Below are 17,005 nucleotides of genomic sequence, written 5' to 3'. Positions count from 1 at the left end.
CCTCAGGCGTCACCTCACAGGACCACGGCGGTGAGGGACACCCCCCAGGTCCCCTCAGGCGTCACCTCACAGGACCACGGCGGTGAGGGACACCCCCCAGGTCCCCTCAGGCGTCACCTCACAGGACCACGGCGGTGAGGGACACCCCCCAGACCCCCTCAGGCGTCACCTCACAGGACCACGGCGGTGAGGGACACCCCCCAGACCCCCTCAGGCGTCACCTCACAGGACCACGGCGGTGAGGGACACCCCCCAGACCCCCTCAGGCGTCACCTCACAGGACCACGGCGGTGAGGGACACCCCCCAGGTCCCCTCAGGCGTCACCTCACAGGACCATGGCGGTGAGGGACACCCCCCAGGTCCCCTCAGGCGTCACCTCACAGGACCACGGCGGTGAGGGACACCCCCCAGACCCCCTCAGGCGTCACCTCACAGGACCACGGCGGTGAGGGACACCCCCCAGGTCCCCTCAGGCGTCACCTCACAGGACCACGGCGGTGAGGGACACCCCCCAGGTCCCCTCAGGCGTCACCTCACAGGACCACGGCGGTGAGGGACACCCCCCAGACACCCTCAGGCGTCACCTCACAGGACCATGGCGGTGAGGGACACCCCCCAGGTCCCCTCAGGCGTCACCTCACAGGACCACGGCGGTGAGGGACACCCCCCAGGTCCCCTCAGGCGTCACCTCACAGGACCACGGCGGTGAGGGACACCCCCCAGGTCCCCTCAGGCGTCACCTCACAGGACCACGGCGGTGAGGGACATCCCCCAGACCCCCTCAGGCGTCACCTCACAGGACCACGGCGGTGAGGGACACCCCCCAGGTCCCCTCAGGCGTCACCTCACAGGACCACGGCGGTGAGGGACACCCCCCAGACCCCCTCAGGCGTCACCTCACAGGACCACGGCGGTGAGGGACACCCCCCAGACCCCCTCAGGCGTCACCTCACAGGACCACGGCGGTGAGGGACACCCCCCAGGTCCCCTCAGGCGTCACCTCACAGGACCACGGCGGTGAGGGACACCCCCCAGACCCCCTCAGGCGTCACCTCACAGGACCACGGCGGTGAGGGACACCCCCCAGACCCCCTCAGGCGTCACCTCACAGGACCACGGCGGTGAGGGACACCCCCCAGACCCCCTCAGGCGTCACCTCACAGGACCACGGCGGTGAGGGACACCCCCCAGGTCCCCTCAGGCGTCACCTCACAGGACCATGGCGGGAACACCCCCCCCACTCGCCCCCCCGCAGATCCCCCGGCGGCTCCTCCCGGGACTCGCCCCCTCCCCCGGCAGGTGGCCCCCGCGCGGCGGCGGCGGCCGGGGGGTGACGTCAGCGGCGGGGGCGGGCGCGCGGTGCCGGTGCGCCGGGCCGGGCCATGGCGGAGCGGCGCGGAGCCGGTAAGTGCGGTGTCACCAACACCCCCTCCCTTTGCCCCCGCTCCGCGCCGCTGCTGCGGGCTGAGCCCGCCGGGGAGCCGCGGGTTCAGGGGGCTTGGGGCGGGGGGAGCCGCCGCCGCCGGTCGCGGTGGGGCTCGGCGAGAGGCTTCACCCGCTCCTGCCCGGTGCGGGACCGGAGCTCGGAGCCGGCAGCCGTGGAGGGGGGAGCCCGCCTGGCCCTTAGACCTCGCCCTTCCCCGGGGGGCTCGGCCCGGCCCCGCTGCCACCGCCGGGCCTGGCGGGGGGGACACTCCCCCCCCCCCCGCCCCTTTTCCTCGGAGCGGTGGGCTTAAAACCCGCGATAGGACGGGCGAATGCGTGTGCGTTCGCTTCTCTCCGGTGACAGACTCGCTTCGTGGGCACCGACCCGCCTGGCGTGCCTGCACGGACGGTGCTGTGGGCTCGCACGCCTCCATCCCTGCACAACCGAGCTGGTGTCAACGCGTCGGGCAGGTCCCCAGCCCCGTGTCCCGGGAGGGAAAGCGGCTTTTCTCCCTCTTTCCCCCCCTTCCCTCCCCGAGATAGGCTGCGGTTGCTCTCGGTCTTATTTTATTTACTCCTCGCCTGAACTAGACCCTCAGGTCTGCGAGCGTGTGCTGGAGATGGCAGGTGGCGACGGTCCGGGCTTTAATGGCATCAAACATGGTGAACGGGAGGCCCGGCACTTTGGGAGGATTCAGCCTGGATTGGTGTAGTGTGAGTACCAAAAAAGGGGGGGGAAAAAAAACCAACAACCCAACCCTTATGTCCCATCAGCTCTGCCAAGCCCTCCCCACACAGCTCAGCTTCATCCTCCAGCCCCGAGGTGTGGGTTAGGGGAGAGGAATCCCCCCTCCCAGGTGCAGTGTCCAGCCAGAGCTCAACCTCTCCTGGGTGTCGGAGGGGTGTGGGTACCTCTTGTCCCTCGAGTCTGTGTCACGGCCGCGTGCTTCGGGGATGCTCTGGCTGGAGAAGGTGTTTCAAGAGTTTCTTGTCGTAAAGCAGCTGGTTTGGTTTTGGAGATGCAGTGCTTGGATACTGCTGAGAGGGGGGTTTGGTCCCTGCGTTCAGCTCTGCCTTGCTTGTTCCTCACGGTTAATTATATTAGATGGGTCTGATCCTACCTGGTGCTGGGAACTTCCCAAGAAATGCAGAGTGCTTTTCCCTCTCCTGGTCTGCAGCAGGAGCCCAGCCTCCTGCAGAATGAGGTATAGGGACGGTGACATCATTTTCACCACCTTGGACGTGATTTAAAGAATGCACCTGAGACTCAGATTTGCAGTGCCACTTTCCTCCTTTTGGATGGACGGACATCCGTCAGGTTGAAGGTGATAAAAAGCCCCGTAGAGGTGTGTGGGTATAAGATTGCAAGGAAAAGGAGACCAGGACTGTAGCGAGGATATTACAGGAACTAGAGCTGGAGTTGTCTGTAATATTTTGAAGATAAATCTCTCACCCAGAAGGTGAGCATCAGCATTCCCCCTCCCTGCGACAGAGGAGAGGGTAAAGGGATGTGATAACCCACATACCATCGATTCTTCTGCGCGTGGGAGACCGACTGCTGTGAGCCTCTGCCTGGCCTTGGAGCCCAAGCAGAGAAAAGTCAGGCTCACCGCAGTCCTTTCCCTCCTTAAGCTGAGCCCAGCCTGTTAATGAGAACTGATAAGGCCTGAAATCCTGATCAAATAACCCGTGTTCAGAAGGGACGCTGGACTGCAAACGGCTTGGCCAACCTCAGGCTCTCCAGGTTGAGTGCTTCGTGCAGATGGTCTCTGTTAATCTTTTTTTTCTTTAAATATATATATATATACCTAGAACAGAGATACAAAAGCCTACCTCTAGGTGCTGGAGTATCTTCTCATCCTGCTTCTGCCTCCTGGGTGCTGGGCAGCTCAGCAAGGCAAAATCACCAGAATTAGCATTTACGACTTGAAATTACCTCTCGATTTTCCAGGCGGTGTGAGGCAGTGGAAGCTGTTTTGGTGGATGTGAGTTGTTTGATCTCACTTGGGCATCTGAAAGTCTCTGGTCTAAGCTGCTCCCCCCCTTGCCAGGCGGAGGGGACAGGCACCTCCTGAACAGGATTTTTTTCTCCCCACAGTGAACCCCAGATGGAGGGCAGGCGAATGCCTTTCAAACATGCTGGTTCAGACTTGGATATCTACATTTAAGTGAGAAAAATCTCACCCAGTGCTTGCAGACCTCAGTTTTTAGTCCTTCTGCCTCCATCTTTTTTTTTTTTTTAGCATGACCCTGCTGTTCTCCTACCACTCAGGCCTTTTTTTTTTTTTTTTTTTTTTTAGGCATAAATAATGCTTCTGAAACTTTCCACCTCCCCAGGTGGGAGGTGTTGCAGAAATGCAACTGCAGGGAAGCGTTTGCAGCTCATCCTCCTGCAGACACAGAAGGCTGAGTTAAAAACCAGCCTGTTAATTTTGTTCTAATGCCTCTAAGCAATAGCCCCCCCCCCCCCTTTTTCCTCCCATACCTTGTGCCAACATTTAATTGCTCTCACTCTGAGGAGATACTATCTCATTTCAAGGTTGAACTTACCTAGCCCTGACTTGCAGAGGGGGGATGTTGTTGTGTCCTTGTCACAGAGGTGATGTGTCACTCGCAGCTTCTTGCCTGCAGTGATTGGGTCACCGCTTCACCTACTCCTCAGGAGCCTGGAGTATTTGAGGTGCTACGACCTCATGCTGAAAGGCTCCTGCTCCACCCGGTACAGTTTTTGTGGCCACCCCTGGGATTTTGCTGGTGTGCCCGCATCATCCAGGTGCTGGTCTGGATGCAGCTGTGACCTTGGCAATGCCGTGTGTCGGCTTGAGCTTCCTTCCAGCTTCTAACAGACACGTTTCCCATTGCAGCTCCACGGAGCCCACCACCTCCTTTTGCTCTGGCTTTGCTCTGACGCAGAAAAGATGCCCCACACTCATCCCAAATCCTTTTTTTGGCTCGGGCAGAGATCCCTTTTCCGGCCTTGTGTGTTACTTTGCCACGTGAAGACATGGTCTGTCAGACTGTGACTTCCACTGAGGTGGTTTGGGTCTCCATGCAACTGTGTCACCAACCAACCATCCGTTAGTTACTTGGGGTTTTTTTTATGTCTTACAGGATTACATTTAATATAATTCCCTAGAAGGAATCACAGATGAGACTGAGGAGTGACAAAAATCCCCAAGGACTGTGCATGGGTGCTGGCTTCCCTCCCCGGTCTCACTCTGTCAACACCCTGCTTGGGGCTGTGCTGGCACACACCTGATGTATGTGTGTGGTTCCTTACACCTTGTGTGAAATTCATCCTCAAAATATTATGTACTTTGGAGAAATGAAGGTAAACGCTGTGTCGAGGCAGTTGCCTGCATCATGCAGCCCTGTTGGCTGTCAAATAAAAAAAACCCAAGTCTTTTAAACAGATCTAATTCCAGGAGACTCAGCTGGCTGATTGGAATTATATTTTTAGTCTTCAGTTCATTTATTTACCTGAAATTTCCGTCCCATTTTAGCTGGACCTGACCCCAGTTGCCTGCTGCTTCTGCCTTTCACCTTTTGTCCTTAAAATACTGCGACTACACAAAATTTCCTTGTGTTTCACTGGTTGATTTTTTAAATGCTTTCTTTCAGCAGATGTTTGGCCATACCGAAACCTTTGTCATTAGGGGTTTTAAGAGAGGTTGTGCAGGAGGTTGTTGGGAAAGACCCTGCTTTTGCACAGTGGGGTGCAATGAGATTTTCTCGTCCTCTTGGGTAACTGTTCTATCCCATCAGCAACACAGTGCTCACTTTTAATTTTACTGATAGTACCTAATAATGAGTCTAGCAGGTATCTAATTCTCTATTCCTAGCATGCTTTAAAAGTGCCTTACTTGACAATTAATTCTGTTGGCTGTTCACATTTATTGGATTCCTTTAGAGGTCCTCATCAGTCACTGACCCTGGACGTTTCTCTTTCAGTGCCGTATCTTTTTTCCCCCTTCTTTGCTTTTTAGAAAGATCGTGTTTCTGTGCATTTTCCACATCTTATTTTTGCTGGAATGGTTATTGCCCAATTTAACTCTTGCTGCTTTTCTGGGTTTGTAACTTTGGGGGTCTTTTGTAGATGTTTCAAGTGAGTCCCGTTATGCTAAAAATTACTTTCAGCTTTGTAAAACATGCCCTTTTAAATTTAGACTCTGCTGCCATTATTTTTGGCTTGTAGTTTCTGTGACTAGCACAGAATCAAGCTCTGATAGAAGAGGACTTGCATTAGACGTGGCAGTTCATTTTGGCTTCACCCTCATCACATAGGTCTGCTGCTGCTCTGTGGGCAATTAATGCTGAAATGTGAGCTACTCCACCTGCCAGCAGTGTCTTTTCATCTGAAAGACTCACTGGTGTGTTCCTTCGGTATGGTATTGATTATTCATTAGTTCTTTGCATTGTGGCATTTTTATTTACCTCTCCGGGTTGTATGCAGGCGGTGAATAGTGGTGAGATGTTCTCCTCCTTGCACCAGTGCAGCTGAACCTGTAGAAGAGACTGAAATTAACTGTTTATGGCCTTGAGAATGGCCAGCAAATCGTCTTTGAGTGTCTTTGACACCTCTGTGGATCAAACCTGATCTTCTATGACAGGGCGACCTGTTTATTGGATGAGGGAAAGGCTGTTGATTTTGTGTACCTTGACTTTATTAAGGCCTTTGACACCGTTTCCCACAGCAGTCTCCTGGCAAAACCGGCTGCTCGAGGCTTGGATGGGCACACGCTTCACTGGGTAAAAAACTGGCTGATGGCCGGGCCCAGAGCGTTGTGGTGAAGGGAGTTAAATCCAGCTGGCGGCCGGTCACCAGTGGTGTCCCCCAGGGCTGGGTGTTGGGGCCGCTCCTGTTTAACATCTTTATTGATGATCCAGATGAGGGGATCGAGGGCACCCTCAGTCAGTTTGCAGATGACACCCAGCTGGGTGGGAGTGTTGATCTGCTCGAGGGTGGGGAGGCTGCAGAGAGACCTGGCCAGGCTGGAGCCATGGGCTGAGCCCAACTGGGGGAGTTTCACTGAGGGCAAATGCCGGGGGCTGCCCTTGGGCCACAACAACCCCCAGCAGGGCTACAGGCCTGGGGAGGAGTGGCTGGAGAGCTGCCGGTCAGAGAGGGACTGGGGGGGTGAGAATGAGCCAGAGTGTGCCCAGGGGGCCAAGGAGGGCAACGGCATCCTGGCTTGTGTCAGCACTGGCGTGGCCAGCAGGGACAGGGAAGGGATCTGAGCCCTGGGCTCGGCACTGGGGAGGCCGCCCCTCGCTGAGGGGTTCAGTGTTGGGCCCCTCACCCCAAAAAGGCCATTGAATGACTCGAGCGTGGCCAGAGAAGGGCAATGGAGCTGGGGCAGGGTCTGGAGCACAGGTCTGCTGGGGAGCGGCTGGGGGAACTGGGGGGGTTCAGTCTGGAGAAGAGGAGGCTGAGGGGAGACCTCCTGGCCCTCTGCAACTCCCTGCCAGGAGGGGGCAGAGAGGGGGGATGAGACTCTGGAGCCAAGGCCCCAGCGCCAGGCCCCGAGGGAATGGCCTCAAGCTGCCCAGGGCAGGGTCAGGCTGGCTCTGAGGAAGGATTTCTGTGCAGAAGGGGCTGTTGGGCGTTGGAATGGGCTGCCCAGGGCAGGGGGGAGTCCCCGGGATCCCTGGAGGGGTTGAAGAGTCGGGCTGAGCCAGCGCTGAGGGATCTGGGGGAGTTGGGAACGGTCAGGGGGAGGGTCATGGTTGGGCTGGAGGAGCTTCAAGGGCTTTTCCAACCCAGATGATTCTGTCATTTCTGAAAAAAATCACTTCATAGAATTTGAGTAACTTTTGCAGCACTGAGTCGCTTCTTTTGCATCTCGACACCTTCATACTCCTCACCTAACCGACCGCTGCACCTTGCAGATCTCACCAGCTGCGCTTCCCAGGCAGGCACTTGGCACTGGGAAGCCCCTGTGTGTTTCCCAGCATCTGTGCTAGGTGAGGTTAAACAGTGATCCCTTCCAAGGGCTTTCCAGGCAGAACTGCACGGCAGAATTCACAGGAGCTGCTTTCAGCCCTGCTGAAAGATGCCAGAATGATCTTGCGGGCGCTCCCCGTCCCTGGGGCTGTCTCAGGAGTGGGACAAGCTCCTAAATCTCTACCGACACCGTCCCCTGGCTTGGAAGTTGCAGGGGGAATTAGCGCTGCTTCTTCCTGCAGCACTTTGTGTCTGAGGTAAGCCTGTCTTTAAAAAGCAGCCGGCGTGGTTGTGCTTGGAACAAGCAGCTCGGTTTCTATATTATACACAACAGTCATCTCTGTAGGAAGCTGGCCAGCCCACGCCGCTGCAGCAGCCCAGCGCTACATGGCTCTTAGCATGCTTATCCTCGGGGCATTCCTGGGAGGAAGGGAAGGACAGGGAAACTCAAAAAAGCTTTCCCAGTCGCTCATGTGAGCATTCCCAGTGCTGTGAGGAGCGGTGCCCCGGGTACACGTGTGTCTGGGGGGTCACTGGCAGGGATGCTCATGGGGTTTTTCTAGGTGGTCCCCTCCTGAGACCCGGTGTAGATCCATCATGTGCAGGTGGGAAATCTTCATCCTGCTCTTTTGCCCTTTGTATTGTGTCTGCTCTCACCTTCATCATCCATGACCTGCCACGGATAAAAAGTTACCCACTGCTGTCCTGAGCTGTTGTCTTGGCTGAGTGATGGGAGACTTTCCAAGTCCGTACCAGGGAAGCGGCTTGGCTGTGTCTCAGCTTTGTGTTAGGATCAGGGAAAAGCAAACACCCCCCCAGGCAGGTACCTGTCCAGTGTCCATCTGTTCCAGCTGCTCAGATTGTTTGCACAAGTCAGTTCTTGGCTACACCTGATTTTACAACAGGATTAATTACATGGTAACTGATACACCTGCAACAATTAGCTACGTAAACCAAGATAAAAAGCTTAATCAAATTTCATGTTTCAGCATACAGGCCGCTTCCTATGCCCTCCTCCTGAAATCCCTTCCTAAAGGAAACTCTGCAGATCATCTCTGGACCCTGAGAGGCTTGTTCCTACATGTAAGTGAAGCGGGGCAGGGGGAAGGCAACGTATCAGCTGTGGAGGCGTGAGCCTTTCTGGAAGGAGTTGTTCCCCCTTCCCTATCTCTCTTTTGTGGCTGTGATGCTGCTGGTCCCTCTGGAAGGAGCTGGGAGTATCCCAGCCCCAAACTGCGTGCTCCTGGTCTGGGGTTTTATGGAGGAAAGGCGGCAGAAGAAATTGCAGGCTGGATCACGTTTGCAATCAAGGTGGAATATCATTCCACGTCTGCCATCACAGCACCAGTTGTACCCGGCCCTTCGCCAGGGCTCTGTGCTCCATTAACTCCCCCTGCCCCGTCCTGTGAAATATGGAAAGTTTTGAACTATTAGAAAGTGCCTTTGGGTAAAGGGAAATGAAACCGTTGCCTGCTGTGTGGAGGCAGGGCTGGAAATGTGAATGTGGAAATAGGTCCTGGCTTAAAATGACTTCAGGGACAGAGGGTAGGTGCTGGGCTTCGTGGGATCTGATTCAGCTGGGACCGGTTCCAATTGAAATGAGATCAAGGAGAATGGGAAGACTAAAAAAAAAATAAAAATAATTGTTCCTTTGCATTTCTGTCAGTATTGAAACATTGAGACTGGTTTGCATCTCTTCTACAAACAATGAAGCTGACCGGGAGAGTATTTCAGATAATTTCTTTTAAGAATTCTTCTGCTCTCTGGGGATTTTTTCTCCCTGTTTTTTTGTAATTCAAGGTTGTATCAGCTTGAGAAAGCCTTTCCTCAGAGTCTGAAATAAGCAGGCCAGCCTTAGTTTCCTTCAACATACCTCCCAGGTTGAGTGTGGTCAGAAATGCCATAAATTAGCAATAATTTTGTGCTTTTAGTAAGGCAGTAAGCACGGAGCAGAGTTGCTGCTGTTTCTGTGAAGGAAGGCAAGGCTTGTCGGGAGCAGGGAATGGGTGGCCAGGGAGCTGGTGGGGAAGTGGGTTTATGGGGGAGCTGAAAAGGAAAGCCTCATGAAGCAGCAAAAAAAAATGTTTGTGGGGTGGAAAGGGGCAGCTCTTGTTGCTCCTGGGGTTGGCTGCTAGGTTTCTGGTAGGCCAGATGTGCATACAACTGTGCTAGCAACAACAGCTGGCCTCTGTTCCTCGCTCCCGCATGGCCCTGCCACCATTTGCTAAACCTCAGCGAGGGAAATTTTGATGCAAAGTTGAAATTTCATACGCACTTTTCTCTCGTCTGGTTTTTGCTTTACACTTGAGGTTGGTTTTGGGTTTTTCTTTGGGTATTGTCAGCGAGTCCTTTCCTTTCTTGCTTGAATAAAGGGCAGGGAAATCTCAGGTTGGATAGATTGGATCGGTGGCCAACATCAACGGGACGAGCTTCAACAAGGGCAAGTGCCAGGTCCTGCCCTTGGGCCACAACCACCCCCTGCATGGCTACAGGCTCGGGGAGGGGTGGCTGGAGCTGTCTGGGAGAGAAGGGTCTGGGGGTTCTAATGGACAAGCAGCTGAACGGGAGCCAGCGTGTGCCCGGGTGGGCAAGAAAGCCAACGGCATCCTGGCTTGTGTCAGCACTGGTGTGAGCAGCAGGAGCAGGGAGGTGACAGTCCCCCTGTGCTCGGCACTGGTGAGGCCACACCTGGAGCGTTGTGTCCAGGTCTGGGCACCTCAATCCCAGAGAGATCTGGAGGGGCTGGAGCGAGGGCAGAGGAGGGCAACGAGGCTGGGGAAGGCCTGGAGAATCAATCCTGTGAGGAGGCAGGGAAGGAGCTGGGAGTGTTCAGTGTGAGGAGGAGGAGGCTGAGGGGAGCCCTCATCCCTCTCTGCAGCTCCTGACAGGACATTGCAGAGAGGCTGGGGCTGGGCTCTGCTCCCAGGGGATCAGGGACAGGACAAGAGGGAACGGCTGGAAACTGCCCCAGGGGAGGGTCAGGCTGGGCAGGAGGAGAAAATGTTTCCCAGCAAGAGTGGTCCGAGAGTGGAACAGGCTGCCCAGGGAGGGGGGAGTCCCCATCCCTGGGGGGGTTTCAGGGCCGTTGGGATGAGCTGTGGGGGATGTGGGGTAGGGGAGAACTTTGTAGAGTCGGGCTGAGGGTTGGACTCGATGATCCCGAGGGGCTTTTCCAACCTGAAGGATTCTGTGGTTCAGGTGGCATCTTGATGGGCTTTACATTTGCCAAACACTATCTGTGGTTGATATTATTGACTTTCCAACTTGTCTCGCGTTCCAGCTTCACCTGGTCTTATTAGACAGGGGCTCATTCTGATTATTTAAAAAGAAAACAAACATTCACGAGTCATGAGATAACTGCCCTCACTCCCAAAATACCTGCTGGATTTTAGGCACAACAGACATCCATGCCATCTGCCCGCTTCTTCAGGGCTGGGTTTTGCCCGGTGTTAGCGATCGCGTCTCCATGTCCCCTGATGTTAAGGCAGGTGAGCAGGTTTCTGGTAAATACCGACTGATTAACAAAGCGTAAATGCTGCAGAGAGCAGTTTGCTGAACTGGCTGAGGATGAAGGAGACACGAGGAGGATTGTTAGCGGCGCTAATCGGGCTGGTAGAAAGGAGTTTGATCATGGCACTTGAAGGGCCTCATTATCTTGTGTGTTTGGAGAGTGTGGAGGCAGTTCTGCATGTGGGAAAGGCTTTTACGGTCTTTGTCTCCTCAAGTCATTAGAAACGCCACAGAAAGATGGCTCTGAGGATGAAAAAACCTATTTTATCTCCGTGCTGAAAAGCTAATTGCTGTCTGCTCTTCAAATGCAGCAAAATGGGCAGAGCGTGTTTCGGAAGAAGTTTGAAGGAAATTCCCATTCTAATACTTGCAGCATCTTTTCAGTACCTGAAAAATGTGTGTTTCAGCAGATCCCGGGAGCAGTCACGGGGCTAACGCAGTAGCCAAGCAGCTAGGGGAAAAACTATGACTACAAAGTTTGGAAAACTTTTTTTTTTTTTTTTTTTTTTTTCCCCTACAGAGGAGTGTGGGTTAGTATTTTTGCTCATCTCACCCATTTCATTTCGCCAGTGCCATGAGACTGAGGAGGACAGACCCTGGGAAGCGGATGCCCATCTCCCGTGGAGTCCCCACATCTCCCCATGATTTAGGTTTATTTCATGGAATATAAGCTCATCTTCTACGCTGCCTTCTTTTATCTGAATAAATCTCATCTGCCTGCTGCTACTGAGACAGAAAAAATAATCTTTATTGCAGTAATATGCTTGTCAGTTTTCCTTTATCCCAGCAAAGTACTGCAAGACCTGCAAAACGCTTTAGAAACACAAGCATTTTTTGAGCAATACTGAAAGGGGAAAAAAAAAAAAAAAAGACTCTGAGACTTGAGTCTTGCAAACCAAACCACTCAGCCAGGTTTTCTTGGCATGATTCCTTCTGCAAAATGGGTATCTTTACCGCCCGCTGGAGCCAAAAGTCAAAAAAAAGGCTTAAGGCTGTGAAATCCCTCAATCCTGATCATTCTTTTACAGCCCCATGCAGAGCAGGAGGGATGTTTCAGAGCAATATTTGGCTAAATGCTGGGCACTGGTGGTCTGGAGCCCAAGCTGGTGCAGAGAACCTTAATTGCATTATTCTCAGTGACGCGTAGGGCAGACTGATGCTCTAGCCCTATGTTTAAAAGAGTCAGATTTGAAAACATAGCAAACCAACCCAAACCATCAGCAGCCTCCCTGTTTTGCCATGGAGTTGCTGTCTCCCTCCCACCTTCATTCTGGGCACCCAGATCTTGATGGGGAGCAGGATTGTGCCCAGTTTAGATGATCCTCGTGTAGCAGGCAGCAATAACCCGACAGCGGGCAGGCAATGCTTCATTCGTGCTCCTGTGAAGTGCTCTTTGAGCTTTGCTACTTACCCCTCCCATTTTCATCTTTTTTTCAACAAAAGTGTGGTGGTGGAACATTTCTTCTCCTCAGTAGCAATCAACTCGGACACGAAGTGCTGGGCAATGTCTGAGAGGCACAAGCACCACATGGGATGGAGTGGATATTTCCAGGGCTCTGGAGGACCACAGTGCATGGTTGCACGGTTTCAATTTTCTCATCCTGGTGAAGACTACTCCTGGCATGAAGAATTATCATTTTACAGAATCATCTGGGTTGGAAAAGCCCTTGCAGCTCCTCCAGCCCAACCATGACCCTCCCCCTGACCGTTCCCAACTCCCCCAGATCCCTCAGCGCTGGCTCAGCCCGACTCTTCAACCCCTCCAGGGATCCCGGGGACTCCCCCCTGCCCTGGGCAGCCCATTCCAACGCCCAACAGCCCCTTCTGCACAGAAATCCTTCCTCAGAGCCAGCCTGACCCTGCCCTGGGCAGCTTGAGGCCATTCCCTCGGGGCCTGGCGCTGGGGCCTTGGCTCCAGAGACTCATCCCCCCTCTCTGCCCCCTCCTGGCAGGGAGTTGCAGAGGGCCAGGAGGTCTCCCCTCAGCCTCCTCTTCTCCAGACTGAACCCCCCCAGTTCCCCCAGCCGCTCCCCAGCAGACCTGTGCTCCAGACCCTGCCCCAGCTCCGTTGCCCTTCTCTGGCCACGCTCGAGTCATTCAATGGCCTTTTTGGGGTGAGGGGCCCAACACTGAACCCCCTCAGCGAGGGGCGGCCTCCCCAGTGCCGAGCCCAGGGCTCAGATCCCTTCCCTGTCCCTGCTGGCCACGCCAGTGCTGACACAAGCCAGGATGCCATTGCCCTCCTTGGCCCCCTGCGCACACTGCTGGCTCTTGTTCAGCCAGTTGGCAATCAACCCCCCAGGTCCTTCTTTAAATTTTTGTGACTGTCTTAATTGCATCTAGGCAGCAGCCTGGGTGGTGTGTCCCAAAACAGACTGTGTGCCCGCAACAGGAGCCTGTGGTGGAGCAAACCCAGGAGACCTGAGCCTGGTCCTTGTTGCAGAGGAGCTGGATACAAGAGCTGGAGGACTGGCTGGATCTGTTTTCCACCCTCGCTCACCATGACCCCATTAAAATTTCAGGGTAAAAGTGGGAGGAATAGAAGAGAACTTGCTATCTAAGGCTTAATTCATTTTTAACCTCAAGCATTAGCTGGAGTTTGTGCAAACCACTGGCAAGGCAATTAAAGTGACTTTTTAATGGGTTATTTTTGTCGCTTCACCAGGGTGGGAGCTACAAGATCCCAGGCTGTGAGTTGCCTGGGTAGGGGCCATCCTTTTGCTGTGCTGCTCTGATGCTTAATCCCTAATGAGCTTTTATTCTTGAGCCCTGGCTGAGTCACAGTGAGAGGAAAGGTGCAGAGATGTGGCTGGATGGAACATGGGGAGCAAAATATCCGGGCTCCAGCTTGGATCCATCCGGAAAAAAGACTTTGGACAGCACAGTGTCTAGCTTGTTTGGAAGTTGCTGGGTGTTTTGTAGGAGTAAGCTCCAGGACTAAAAAACATTAAAAAAAAATGGATTCTCTGCGAGTTGCTCTTAAATCCTGAGGGTCATTAGGAAGGAGCAAGTGCTACCCCCGCTCTCTGCATGGGACGTAGCTGCTGCACCCCATGTGGTGAAGGCTGCCCTGATGATGATGAAGTCTAATTTCAGACTCTTTTTGGGGGACACCTTCCCTGGGGGACACATGTCCTGTCTGCAGCCAGGGAGAGGACAGGGGCTTGTCACTGTGGGGTGGGGGGGCGCAGGTCCCCCGAGGGCACCAGGGTACAAACCCCAGCATGTTCATCCTGGATCATCCCGGCCTCACGTTTTCCTCTCTTAGCACAGTGCATCCTCCCGAGTTACTCGTTCCCTCCAACTTTTTTAGTCCGTTTCACAACGCAGCGTTGGAGGAATGCAAGCTCAGGTCTGGCTGAATTAATTCCTTGTGTAACTTGGCCAAGAGAACCCAGGGATGAATCTGTTTTTCTCTGCAACGTGCATTCATTCAGCTACTTGCCTGCATTAAGGCACCTTGCAATCTCTCTCTACCTGGGTTGTTTAGAGGAATGCTTTCTAAAAATAGCTGCTGGGTTTGATGTCTTCCCAGTATTATTCTGTGTAGCACTAAAAACCTACCTAGAAAGGCTGTCCAGTTCATTAATGTTCCCTTAAAATGCAGCTAATCCATGTAATCTCATTATAGTAGTAGGTGATTATACTGAGAGCAAGCTTTAGCAGTGGTCCAGCAAAGCTTTTTTATTCCCCGTCTATTATCTGGATGGCTAAAAGTCACTGGGAGTGTGTTTTGGTTTTGGTCGGGCTATTTTAGGACCAGGACTTGCCACATTTTTGTTTTAATTCTCTAGAAAATCTCCCGCGTTATTTTTGATGATGCCGGCACGATTTCTGCCACTGGCTTTCAGCTTTGCTGGCTGCTGCCATCCCATGATTGCACACCACGATCTCCCGAAATCATGAGACTGGGAAGCATTAAAACAGCGGAGATTTTTTTTCCCCTGGAGTAGAAGAGGGGGAATTTGGCCGTGTGAAGTTGTTCGGCGTGAGATTCCCAGTTTCCAAAACATTGGCAGGTGTGAGACCTTGCGGCCTCGTTCTGTAGGGAGTCAGACCAAGGAAGAGGCTGGAGTTTGGGATGAAGCAGGGAAGGATGAAGTGGTGAAGCAGTTTGGGCTTGAACGGCCGCTTGAAGTAGAAAATTTTTCAGTAGATGCTGCTGCTTAAAGCCACGTAGACTTGGATCGAGGTGGCCCAATATGGTGAAATCCCACGTCTGGACAGCGATTAATTCTCCTGGAGGTTTGAACCTATTCCTGTGCTGTTTACGATGGGTTACGGGTCATGTTTTCCACCTACTTGGTCTGGCCAACGCCTGGGGGAGCATCATTTTGGCGAAGGCTGCCGTTGCCCTCCCAGAGGGTTGTTTGTAGGTGGATGCTCTGATCGCTCGCTCCTCTCGAGGACGAGGCAGGCAAGAGCACGTGGCTGGAGGTTCAGCTCCCCTGAGCCCCCGACGGTGCTGCCTGGGAGGAAAAAGGGATTTCTGGCTGGGACGCTGGGCAGTTCTCCACACCGTGTCGTTTTACCCCCTGTCCTCTCTCTGTCGTGGGGGGAGCATCTCTCTTGGGGCTGCAGCAGCGTGGGGCCATCACTGTGGGAGTGGAAACCTTTTACCAAGTGATTTCTGCAGACAGATGCAGGTTTGTGGGGTTGTTTTTTTGTTTGGGGTTGTTTTTTTATTTTTCCCCTCTCCATAAAGCCTGTCTTCATTGTTTTCCCAAGCTGAGCATGCAGATCTGCAAGCGATCCAGGCCTGTCCCCCAAACTAAACTGGATGAGATTTGTCAGCGAGCAGAGGGATTAAAGGGAAGGTTAATCTCCACGAGACACAAGTGCAAGCACTTTTGTGCGATCCCAGCGCAGTGTTTTGAGAGGACATCAGGCGCTTTGCTCGCAGAGGTACCTCTTGGGGCCCGTGGAGGGTAGGGGTGAGTTGAGGAGTCCCTCTGCCACCTCTCTGCTTGCTGGCACTTGTTACACATAACTCCTCTGGGGCAAATTCCTGGTGTGGGCTCCTCAGTCACAGTAAAAAAAAAAACAAAAAAAAAACAAACCCCAAACCAAAACAACCCTCTAGGGCCGTTTCTATGGTTTTTTAAAATATTTTTTTGTAATAACCATCCTGCTTTTGCTTATCTTGGTCCAGCCCCACCAGTGATAACACAGGCAAAGTCCTGACCTGTGGTGTCCTGGGGAGTGAAGGCCCAGCTCTCCGACGAAGCGCCGGCAGAAAGCACATCTCCTCATCTCTTTTTTAGAAGAAAAGACTTTGAAGTGCCAAACCAAAAGGGCAAAGTGATTTGCCCCGATAACGTATCATGTTTCTGCTCGGATTTCTGGCTAGGGGAGAGGCTTCTGAGTCATCCATTCTAGGAATTACTTTATTTAGGTAACGGAAATAGTTTTAAATTGATGTGCTGTCAGCCATTAAAAGCATGAAAACCGCAGCTGGCAGGACTAGGGCTGAAGAGGGAGCAGGATGGAGACTACAGGTGCTGTCTGTCTCTCAGGGATGGCTTGACAGAGGTGGATGCCTTCCTAAAGATGGAGCTGGTTTTTTTTGCAGCTTAATTCCATGTCAAACACGTGTACCTAGGCCGGTGGGAGAGGGCTCGTTGGCCGCGGGGCGCGCGTACTGAGCCGTGTTTGTTCAAGGCACTGTCTGGCTGCAGAGCACTGCGCCTGGAGCAGTTTCACATGCTGGGTCCTGCTGGGAAACGAGACCTTTCCCCACGTCTCGCCTGTGTTGAGCCACTCGCAGGCCTCTGCCACGGCTGATTTACTAAAAACCACCCGTCTGGCCAGGGGCAGCCGGGTGGCTTTCCTGCACCGCTTCAAATCCCTGCGAGTGTCAGCAAGTTCTTCATTGTTTTCTGTTCTTTCTGTGAACTAATGAGCGTTGTCTGATTTTTCTTTTCTTTTTTTTTTTTTTTTTTTTTTGTTTCCTGAGTGTAATTTGGCCTGGCCACAAGTGCCCTAACCATTAAAGAGGAAAATTCCCATTTTCCTGCGAGAGGTTTAGGCAGCAGAGGTGGCTTTGCAGTGCTGAGTGATGCTGCTCCACTCACTTACGGTACAGTGGTATGCATGGAAAATTGTGTGTGTGTGTGTGTTACTAC

General features: G+C 53.4%; 1 protein-coding gene across 2 annotated transcripts in view; it reads left to right on the top strand.

The window, feature by feature from the left end:
• Positions 1–1,329: 1,329 nt before the first annotated feature.
• The window catches only part of MAPK4 (mitogen-activated protein kinase 4), a 52,244-nt gene continuing 36,568 nt past the window's right edge, over positions 1,330–17,005 (top strand). Inside the window, exons 1-2 of one of the 2 annotated variants that reach the window (XM_074932488.1) lie at positions 1,358–1,405; positions 2,018–2,140. The gene's annotated coding sequence lies outside the window, so the exon portion shown is untranslated. Of the gene's footprint in view, positions 1,406–2,017; positions 2,141–17,005 lie in introns of both variants that reach the window. The other variant, XM_074932489.1, reaches the window with a different exon arrangement.

The sequence above is a fragment of the Athene noctua genome, chromosome Z (assembly GCF_965140245.1).
Source record: "Athene noctua chromosome Z, bAthNoc1.hap1.1, whole genome shotgun sequence".
In the NCBI taxonomy this organism is placed as follows: Eukaryota; Metazoa; Chordata; class Aves; order Strigiformes; family Strigidae; genus Athene; species Athene noctua.
This window is presented reverse-complemented; position numbering and strand designations above follow the sequence as displayed.